Source organism: Ochotona curzoniae, unplaced genomic scaffold, assembly GCF_017591425.1.
Source record: "Ochotona curzoniae isolate NIBS_2020 unplaced genomic scaffold, NIBS_Ocur_1.0 scaffold_461, whole genome shotgun sequence".
Lineage (NCBI taxonomy): Eukaryota > Metazoa > Chordata > Mammalia > Lagomorpha > Ochotonidae > Ochotona > Ochotona curzoniae.
The window spans coordinates 265,211-277,277 of NW_024467120.1; the positions used below are offsets into that span (position 1 = coordinate 265,211).

The 12,067-nt window shown below is 38.5% G+C and overlaps 1 pseudogene; it reads right to left on the minus strand.

Annotated features, from left to right (window-relative positions):
* The window catches only part of LOC121147733, a 44,776-nt pseudogene extending 33,481 nt beyond the window's left edge, over positions 1 to 11,295 (minus strand).
* Positions 11,296 to 12,067: the final 772 nt, after the last annotated feature.

The window sequence follows — 12,067 nt, forward strand, 5'->3', positions numbered from 1 at the left end:
GCAAGAAAATGATAAGGCAACAGGGTGGATTTCACTGGCTAGACGCCTACCAGTGCCACATCAGATGCCATTTTGTGTAGTGAGGCAAAGGCTATGAGAATGGAAGGACAACAGCAATGGGAGTAATCTTATTTCCAGGTAGGCATATTACCGTGAGCCTACAGGAAAAAGAGTACCAACTTGCACTTTACAGGTTTCATGCAAAATAGGCCCAGGTGGTTCCGGGACATAATGGTCAGCAACTTCATAACTACATCTATTCCACATTAGGAACCAATTTATATAGTACAGCAAAGGCTGTGAAAGTGGAGGGATAGAGGTGAGCTGCACATGAGCTAAGTTTGCAGCAAACTCACTTATGGCTCTACGCAGTTTACAGTTCCCACAAGGAAAGCAGTGCAGATGTGATATCTTATTGGCTGAACCCAAAATATTTCTGAGTGGCCCTCAGACCTAATGGACAGCAGGTTACAGCAAGCTCAGCACCATCAACAACCCAGGTATTTAAAGACACCTGGAGACTCCCTCATCCTGGGAACTGCTTGGACAGGAAATGAGAGAAAGGCTGTACAGGCAACAGTGTAGCCACAGCATGGGATCTCATGAGGCAGAAGGTGGTAGGCTAGAAGCTGGAGATATGGAGATTGTGGTGGAAAACTAGAACAAGAGCCAGGTCTGAAACTCAATGGAAGAATTGGCACAACTGACTGCAAATGAAGAATTGGGTACCCATTGTAAGCAGTGAGTGACACAGAATAGAAACCTGCCCCAAGGAGAAGAATCTGCTAACCAGAAGTGCAATGACTAAGATCAAAAGAGGAGATAGCTGCACAATCAATATTACTAATGCCTTCAAGCAAAAAAAGAAAAAAAAAAAGAAAATCATTGCCAGACTTAGCCATAACTGATGGATACATTGAGGAAAAGGGGGAATAAAAAATTTTAAAAATGTGTTATAAAGCTTCTTATCAACAACAGAAGCTCACACAAGAAATATAGAAATATATCTCACAAGAAATAGTAGCACTGAAACAAAATCAAGCAGAATTATTAGAAATGAAGGACAAAATAGAGCAAATTAAAAATTTGGTGGGCGATCTCAATAATGGAATGAGGTAAAAGAAAGACTCTCATAATTTGTAGCTATTTCTTGCCACAATGGAGAAACAATAAAAAACTTGGAAGCAGAACTTTGAGAAGCTGAAAAAAGTATTGAAAAATTAAGAGACACTATTCAAAGACCAAATATAAGATTTATGGGAATTCCAGAAGGTGCAGAAGGAGAACTTGGGTTTAAAAATGTATTCAATGCAATAACAAATGAAAACTTCCTTAATATGGAGAAAGAATTGCAAAATAGAATACAGGAAGAGCAACAAACTCCCAACAGAGTTGACTAAAAGTGATCTTCACCATGAAGCAAGCTGCCTTCAATCAAAAACAAGCAACAGACCCTTAAATGTGCTTCATAAAAAGATCAATTGACATATAGAGTAATGGCAATCAGACTCACAGCCAGCCTCTCACAGGAACCTCTACAGGCCAGAAGAGAATTGAGTGAGATACTCCAGATTCTAAAAAGAATAACTTGTTAGCCAGGAATAACTTACCCAACAAAGCTTTCCTTTGTCTTCAAAAATGAAATAAAATTCTTCTGCAGTAAAGGAAATCTCAGAGAATTCACCTCTTCCAGAGCTCCCCTAAAAATGATACTTAAAGATGTTCTCCTGACAATAAAATAACAGCATCAAATTTAAATGACAGCAGAAGATTAAGCCAAACAATGACTAAACCATTACTGAAATGATAAAAACAGATTACTACCTCACTATATTAACACTGATGAAAATTGGTTAAACTCATCAATCAAACATCATAGATTTGTAGAATGAATTTAAACAATCCATCTATCTTTTGCCTACATGAGACACATCTCAATTGGTGGAAACTGGGCCTGGAGCAATAGTTTAGCAGCTAAAGTCCTTACATTGCACACTCCAGGTTCCCAAAGGGGTACCAATTCTAGTCCTGGCAGCCCTGCCTCCCATCCAGCTCCCTGCTTATTCCCTGTGAAAGCAATAGAGGATGGCTTAATGCCATGACCCTGCACCCACATGACAAACCCAAAAGAGGATCCTGGCTCCTGGCTTCAGATCGGGAAAGCTAAAGCACTTGCAGATGCTAAGGGAGAGAATTAATGGACATGTTAAAAAATTATAAAAGCACCAAGTAAATGAGCCAACTATTCATTTGAAGGAGCTAGGAAACCAACAGCAAAACAATCTCAAGATTATCAGGGAAAAGAAAATAAGAAAACAAAAGGGGTGGTGGATAATACAAAATTGGGATAAAAAAACAATACTTCGTTGGTGTTCTTGTTTATGTGGGCCAATCTTACTGGTGTTAAGTGGTACCTCATCAATGTTTTAATTTGGATTTCCCTTATTGCTAGGGAGCTGGAACATTTTTTCATATGTTTGTTTGCCATTTGGACTTGTTCCTTTGTGAAATGTTTGCCCATTTCCCGTGCCCATTTCTTGAGTGGTTTGTTTGTTTTGGTTTTTTGGTTGTTTTGAAGTTCTTTGTATATCCTGGAAATTAGCCCCCTATCGCCTATATCGTGTGCAAAGATCTTCTCCCACTCTGTGGGTTGCTTTTTTACTTTGTTGATTGTTTCCCTTGCTGTACAGAAGCTTCTTAGTTTGATGAGGTCCCATTTGTTTATTCTGTTCTCAACTGCTATTGCTTTTGGTGTCCTTCTTAGAAAGTCGGGACCTACTCCTAGGTCTTGCAGGGTATTTCCTACATTTTCTTGCAAGAGTTTGAAGGTTTCTGGATGTAGGTTTAGGTCTTTTATCCATGTAGATTGGATCTTAGTGTATGGTGATAGATGTGGGTCTATTTTTTTGTTTCTACAGGCTATCAGCCAGTTGTCCCAACAACATTTACTAAAGAGGCCTTCCCACTTGCTTGAGCTGTCATTGGTCTTTTTGTCAAAGATTAATTGGCTGTATTTGTGTGGGTTCCATTTTGGTGCTTCTATTCTATTCCATTGATCTTCCTTTCTGTCTTTGTGCCAGTACCAGGCTGTTTTGATAACCACTGCTCTATAGTATGTCCAGAGGAACGACGCTTGCTGGCGAGGATGCGGGGAAAAGGGAACCCTACTCCACTGCTGGTGGAGCTGCAAATTGGTACAGCCTTTATGGAAATCAGTCTGGAGAACACTCAAACAACTCAAAATCTGCATACCATATGACCCAGCAATAGCACTCCTAGGAATATATCCAAAACACCTGTTTTACGACAAACCAACATGCATCCCTATGTTCATTGCAGCACAATCAGTAACTGCAAAAACATGGAAGCAACCGAAATGCCCATCAGCAGAAGATTGGATAAGAAAGCTTTGGTTCATCTACTCCATGGAATACTACTCAGCTATTAAAAAAAACAAAATGCAGTTCTTTGTGGCTAAATGGGCACAACTGGAAACTATAATGCTAAGGGAAATGAGCGAATCACAAAAGATTAGATACCACATGTTTGCATTGATTTAACCTGTAATTTTTTGTTTGGTTGTTTGTTATTTTTTGAACCTGTCATTGATACTGTCTCAACCCAGATGTTTCGAAGAATGGAACTTGCATTATTTTTAACATATTGTTTACCCAATACTGTGTCAATTAATTCCATAATGTTGTATATTGATACTGAGGCCTTGTTGGGGCTTTTAACTGACTGGATCTTTACTTTGTTAGACCTATCTTCAGACCATAGAAGGTCTCCCCAAGAGGCCACTGAACTTATCTGGACAATAAGACGCTGAACTTTATGCTAGGCATGTGTTTGCAAGCAATGAATCTCAACTGAACTTGAACTATGGTTATGCAACAAGGTGGAGGAATCCACCATGGGGGGAGGGGTATGGGAGGGGTGGGGGGAATCCCCAGCGCCTATAAAACTGTACTACATAATACAATGTAAGCAACAATAAATAAAAAAAAAACACAATACTTAAGATCAATGAAACAATGAACTAGTTCTTTGAAACTATGAACAAAACAGATATCCAAACCTGCCCAAATAATTGGAAAAAAAGGAAGGAAATGTACAGATGATACAGACAAAAGAGAAATGTAAAAACGGATTCCTTGGACATACACAGAACTATTAACTAGTACATACAATCATATACAAACAAATCAGAAGACTTCAAGAGAAGGATAGATTTGAGGATACATGTGATCTACTGAAACTGAATCATGAGGCAATAATTAAATATGTCTATAAAAAGAACTGAGGTTGAATCAGCAAGTACAAGCACTATAGAAGTCAGTATGGAGAGTGCCAAGAGAACTGAACATTGACCTGCTGTATGACTCAGGTATCCCACTTGTGGAAATATATCCAAAAGAAATGAAATCTGCATATGAGAAAGGGATCTGTAATTCTATATTTATAGTAGCAAAATCTACAATAGCAAGAACATGGAAATAACCTAGATGCCAATCGAAAGAAGAGTGGATAAAGAAATAATGCTATAGAATCAAATTTTAACATTTGCAAATAAATTACTTCAACTAGAGACTATTTTGCTCAGTGAAATAAATCAATCCCAAAAGAACAAATATCATATGTTCTTTCCCATATAAGGCAACCTCCTTGCAAAATACAAGTTCAACTGACCTTTCAATAACTTTTTTTCCTACACCTGATGGCTTTTGATATTTTTGTTTGCATAGAACATTTTTTTCCCTTATTAAATTCCTCACTGAATCATAATCATGCAGTACATCATTTTCTTCAAGAAGTTTTGTGATTTTTCCTTTTCATTTCTTCAGAGATACATAGATCATTCTGTACCATGTTATTTAACTTAAGGTTGTCATAAATTTTCTATTGCTCTTCTGGTTGTTGTTTGCTTTATGGCTTTTCATTTAAAGGAATGAATAGTAACTGTGTAAAAGAGGCAATCATATCTAGATTTGAAGGTAAAATACAGTATACATCTCTACTTCCAAATCAAAGAAGCACCCCTAATGAAACTGTTGAATGTATCTTGACAACAGCATGCTGAGCTCTGTGCCACTGTCCATACATAAAATGTCAGGATATACTTAAATAACAGAACGATAGACTTATATGACAATTTATGAGTATCTATACAGTTGTAGCAATATAGGGGAAATCAGTGTGTGTGGGGGGGGGGGGTGGGCGGAGATTTGTGGTGTGAAAGAGGAAATCCCAGAGCCTATGAAACTAGTATAAAATTTTAAAAAGGGAGAAAAAAACATGGGGCAGTTGGGCTTTGAAACAACAATATATGAGATGCTGACACTGTAGCACTGCAAGCTAAGTGTCAGTGTGAGTTCTTCCCCAAAGTGCAGGGGGGCCATAGCACAACTCCAGGCATCACTTAAGTTTTTGTGTAAGAACTTCTCTCATCCTGCATCTCCATCTCCAGGACTACTCTTGGTGGTACTATGATCCTGGAGTAGCTTGATCTCTCCTGTGTCAGCTAGAGGGCTCTGCCTACATCACTCTGCTACAGAATGGTTACTGTCAGTTCACAATGTCTGGAAGAACTGGCCTTCCCCCTGAAAAATCTAGGTATAAAGAGCACACTGCATCCTGAAGCGCTCTGACAATTGGTACTATCAGCACTACATTCCTCAGAGTCATTGGCACAGAATCTACAGGACTAAGGGGAGAATGTGCTGTTTCAACCAATCACTGTTAGTGCACAACCCTCAGCATGTCCCTTATTCACTCTGTGGCAGTTAGGTAAAGTCTCCTTAATATCTGCAAAGGTTGTGATCTGGCTTTCTGGTGCTAAAAGCCCTGGTGTTACTCAGGCCCACACTGCCAAAACTTGCAGAAGTGCTATGCACATCATAGCCTGAAGGCCACAGCTGTCAGTGCAAGTGGGCCAGCACTGCTCTTCTTTATCTGTCAGGACAAGAGGAATGGGGCCTGTGTCCTATGGCATCAAAAGGTTTATATATTTGTAACTATATACATGACTTCAAACATATAAATTCCTATAGTATATGAATATTTACATAATATGTCCACATTGTGAGGGTTAGTTATATATATAATATATTACAATATATAAACATATGTAAAATATATTAAAAGATAATGGTTATATAAATATGCAATTCATTAATATATAAAATATATTATTATATATAAACATATATACCATATTGCAGTATTATTGTATACATTACATTATATTACATATGAATATATCGTATATATTTAGCATATACTGTATATATACTATATAGTATGGTCTATGTATAAACAAGTTCATATATCAATATATTAATATGTTTATTATATTTTATATGAATATATTTTATATATTATGTTATGAACATGTAATATGTAAGAAATGTTTATATACAACATATAAATATTGCATAAATATTGTATTATATATACAATGTATAAACATATCTATACTTAAATATAGAATGCATACTATTTAATTATTAAATATTTAATATGTGTGATCCATAATGATACATATGCTATATTATATTATATATATTTAAATACATTGATATATAGCAAATATTTATGTTTGTAGACATTTTTAATATTGTATATGCATGTTTATATATTCATATATATCAATATGTATGTACTGTCAATTACTTTAGAACTGTCTAAATAATTTATATGTAATATATATTAAAGTTCTACAGTAATTGACACCCAACACCCTAGAGACTAAGAAATATATCTCTGGGATGTCCTGCCCACTCCCATAATTTCACTGCCTGCATATACTGCTGCAGACCAGGTAAGCGTGGTTCTTACAGACAGTGCAGACATTGACCAGCAGGGAAGATATGTCAGGATTTACATCGTGAGGGTCAAGTCTAACCAACACCCATTCAACAATCCAAGTCTCACCCCTCATGCACACATCTTTTCCAGTGAAACTCTATTAAAAATAATTCTTGCAGAAGTACTGTTGTCATTGCAAGGATATGAGAAATATGAGAAAACAAAATCGTATGACACGTCTAAGAGCTAATTGTTCTCCAGATATACACAGTAATCTGTAAGAAATCTAGGAAAGTCCTGAAAAAAGAATTTAGAATAATGATCGTAAGACAAATGAGATGCTACAGACTACAGAGAAGCAATGGAAGACGTGATGAACTGGAACCACAGTAGCCAGACCCAAGCCATCACTGTGATGGGGAATGGGAGCATCCCGAGCTGCAGCTTAACCATCTGTACCACACTGCCTGCCCATGGAATTCTAATCTTAACACACCTTTCTAGGCAATTCCCAAGTCCTGTCCTTCCTTCTTGTAATGAACCTTGTTCATAAAACTGCAATTCTGATGGTCCTGTTACTGTTATTCTTCTTAAAATTTGGTCTTTAACTTTTAAATCCATTCTTATCTTCTTCTGTAGGATACAACTAGTAATTTTATTTGTATCTATCCACTAGGTACACTAGACCTAATTCCTGCTTTTATTATTAAATACATCTAAATTATCACAAATAATACAGAAATCCAGGATTAGAATCAAGAAACGTGAGTTTGTCCTTCTTTTCTGCCAACTATGTAAGTCTCTATTGACTGTTACTTTCAGGCATCTCATCTGAATAAACAAATTGTGTCCAAACACATGTTGGAGTGATATAAAGTATTTCATTCATTTCCAAGATGCTTTAAAATCAGCAGCAGCTTAATGAGGAGCACCATACTGTATGCTCATATAATCCTTATTTTAATAATATATATATATATATATGTTTAAGTAATTCCTAAAATTTAGTGTGCTTCTTTCCTGTAACTAACCTTTACCTGACCTGTCATAACACATCTATTATGACAATCCTGTCTGTCTTCTTAAAACTTGGCCTTCCCCTTTCTAAAAATAATGAGATTCATTTATTTTTATTGGATTTGCAGGGAGATGAGACAGAGAGAAAGATATTCCACCCACTTGTTGACTCCCCAAGTGGTCACAATGGTCAGAGCTGAGTCAACCTGAAACCAGGAACCAGGAGATACTTCCAGGTCTCCTATATGGGTGCTGGGTTCCAAGGCTTTGGGTCAAACTCTACTGCTTTCCAAGCTACAAGCAGGGAGCTGAAAGAGAAGGGGAGCCTTCAGAATATGACCTGAGATCCGGTTGGATGCAAGGCATGGACTTTACTCACTAGGCTTTCATGCCAGTCCCAGTATTTTCCTCTTAAATTTATTCTTATAATCTGCAGGACACAACCTTTCTTGTTATCTTCCAATTGGTTACACTAGACCCATTTCCTGTTTCTGCTATTAACACACATCTAAATGATGACAAGTAATACAGAGTTCTGTGATAGAATTAAGGAATCTGAGTTCATACTTCATTTCTATCAATGAGTATGCCTAAATAAACCACTATAGACTCTTAATTCCATCAGTAACATTGGAACAACAATATGAATGGCGTGTTAAACACATGTTGGTGTAACAGAAGGCATTTAATTAAGTAGTTTCCAAATGCATTAAAATTCCCGAATCACATGTACTTTTCATTGTGTTTACAGAAAAGTGGGAAATATTTCAGCTAAAATAAGAAAAAAAATCAGGATAGAAGACACAAGAATATTTGAAACAAATAGAAAAATCAAGAAGACATCATGAGATTTTGCAAAAATGCATTAGAAAAAATAGTCCGTCAGAGTAAGGCTGGGGTAGTATCTATACTACAAAACGGAAAAAACCGGGCCCGGAGCAGTGGCACAGTGGTTAAGGTCCTCACCTTGCACGCCCGGGATCCCATATGGGCGCCGGTTCTATCCTGGTAGCCCTGCTTCCCTTCCAGCTCCCTGCCTGTGGCCCGGGAAAGCAGTCGAGGACGGCCCAAGGCTTTGGGACTCTGCACCCACGTGGGAGACCCAGAAGAGGCTCCTGGCTTCGGATCAGCATAGCATCAGCCATTGCGCTCACTTGGGGAGTGAATCATCGGACGGAAGATCTTCCTCTCTGTCTCTCCTCTCTGTATATCCGGCTTTCCAATAAAAAAATAATAAAAATAAATCTTAAAAAAAAAAAAACGGAAAAATCAGCAAGTGGCCGAATCACTGAGAACCACAATATAACTACATGCAATCTGGAATGAACACAAACTGTATGTGAATATTCCTAACCTTCAGCAAACTAGCTCCTCTCTATGTCTTACCTAATACTGTTCCTGTCTCTCCTTGCTTATCATCTGTGAATCTTGCACACACATCACAGGTTTGCAGCAAAAGTTTTCATGTTTGAAAGGTACAAGTTGTCACTATACTTGTGAAACACAAGAAGAAAATGTATAAAGCAGAGTTCACACCTAACTGACTTTCAGAATTTATCTGTTTAGACATTTACGTTGATCCAGCACTGCCCATGTCATTACAAATCTAGCGGAAGGAGCAAAAGTATGTATTTGGAGCCAAGGTGACCACCAAGTCATGGGTCAGATACTTGTTTACTCTGGAATTGTGGGCCAATGAATCCACTATCCTGAACCATGTCTGCTTAATTAGTAATTATGATAATGTATCCTTTTTGAAACTGCTGGAGGGGCCCGGCAGCATGGCCTAGCAGCTAAAGTCCTTGCCTTGAACGTGCCCAGAATCCCATATGGGTGCGGGTTCTAATCCTGGCAGCTCCACTTCCCATCCAGCTCCCTGCTTGTGGCCTGGGAAAGCAGTCAAGGATGGCCCAAGTCTTTGGGACCCTGCAGCCATGTGGGAGACTTGGAAGAAGTTCCTGGCTCTTGGCTTCAGATCAGCATAGCATCAGCCGTTGCATTCACTTGGTGAGTGAATCATCGGACGGAAGATTTTCCTCTGTTTCTCCTCTTCACTTTATATCTGACTTTCTAATAAAAAAAAAAAATCTTAAAAAAATAAAAAAGTGCTGTAATAACCATCAGAAATCACCATTAAGCATTAAGGCTGTCTAAATCAGATTTCATGAATCAATGCATAGTTTCTTATCTCTGCTTTCCTTCACAAGATAGCCTTTGAAAATATTCTGAAAACTTGGGTTAGAGATTTTTCATTGGGGTTCACTATGGAAAACAGATCACTTAAGAGAATGAGCACATTATGGTGCTTGCTCGGGGAAACAGTGACATGAACATTCCACAATCTAAGAAAAAGGTGCCACTCAACACAAAAAGGCCTTTGGAGAAACACTGAATGTAAGAGAAGAAAGAAATGACTTTGATTCACAACATTATATGAAATTGACAGTTATTTCCCAGAAAATAGTATCTTCCAGCAGAAAAGACAAACACAATTTTCAAATGACAACACACCATGCAGGTCTAGGCTAACACATGGGATCCATGTGAGATTTTTACTATTTTTTTTCTCATTGTATTAAAAGGGGGCGAGATTTTCTGTCCACTGTTTCACCCCCAAATGTCTGTGGGCAGTGTGGGCTGAACTCAATGGATCTCCCGCATGGATGGCAGAGATACAGGACTTGAATCTTCATGCTGCTTCTCTGGCTTCTCACAAGCAGATTCAGCACTCCCGTGTTCCAGGAGACATCACAGTGGCTATGCCTAACACCAACCCCAGGAGGTTTTGCTAGTTTGAGAATTTAGCCATAAAATGCTTCTCTTGGCAACCTCTTGCTTGGATTAAAATTATTGATCACAAATTGCGTTTTTCTTGTACTTCTCTTTTTGTGTATTTTAATGCTTTATTCCACCAACAACTTCTTTTATAATGAAAACTACCTAATTTGCTCCAGTCAATCTACATTTCAGTTGTAATTAATTCAGCTTTCTTATTAATATGAATAATATGAGATATAACCAGTATCAAGTCCTAGGCTTTTATTATTATTATTATTATTATTCATTGGTTTCTGGATTTTCTATTAAGCTCCATAATTTATGCTTTCAGCAAGCAATGAAGGATTACTTTGTGAAACTTGGTAGCACATTTTCAGATTTATAATGGCAAATCTTTGTGCAGTATTTCCAATTAATGTTCTCAAAATAGTAAAGGAAAAAATGGTAAACAAAAAATTGTGAAAATTGATATCCATATCTTATTTATGTAAAATGGACAAACATACAAACAGCTGACACAGAGCCATCTGAGGGCCAACGTCCCCAGTCACAGGAGTGTCCGTGTCTGTGTTAGCACCCAACCCTGCAATACCTGGTCCAGGTCCCAGTCCGCAAAACCTGGTCTCGTCCCCAGGGTTTCCGTCTCTTCTTGTGAGCATCAGGAGCTGCTGCTTTCTGCCTTCCTGCCCTCATTGTCCGCCATGTGCTTCTTCCAGAGAGCCTCATCCGGGAGGCTGCCCCTGCTGTGTGATTTCATCCCATTCGACATCCTCAGGCTCATTGGAGTTAAAGACACACTCGCCCTTGTTTAAAGGGGAGGCAAAACCTTCATGGTCGAGTCTTCCAGCGGTTCTCCCAAACTGGTGAACCCAAGGCCAGCCAGCCTTGCAGAAGAGCTAACGGTCTCACCTGGACATCCCAAAAGAAACACCCAGCCACACCCAGCGTTCTGACCTCACAATGACTGTTGCCAAGCAACTGTTAAACGCATGCGCATTGCTGTGTCTGTAGTAGGTGAGTTGCTGTGCATGCGCAGATGAGTACTGTGACCTAGGATAACTGCCCCTTGTTTGTAAGGCTCACGATTCTCAGCGACTGATTGATTTCAAATGATAGGGACTAGGCTGACTCTCTGGGACATCTTTTGAAAGGATTGCCCTGCAATTTCAGGAAGCTGAAGAACTTTTCCAGATCGTTCCATATCCTTTTGAGTTTTAGTTGATTTCCAAAACATTTGAAGAGCTACCACACAACTGTGGTTCTGTTGTTCTAGATGCTGCATCCGTGTGTTATTACTCAGTGCGTGGCCATGAGTAAGCATCTCTGTAGGCTGCCTACTCCTCTCATTCAGCCCAGTTTCCTTTACATTCATTTTGGCTGTAAATCACTGCCTCCCTCTTTCCACTATGCACAATGAACCTTTGTCAACCCATGCTTTATTTTGAGCATCATGTCATTTACTCCT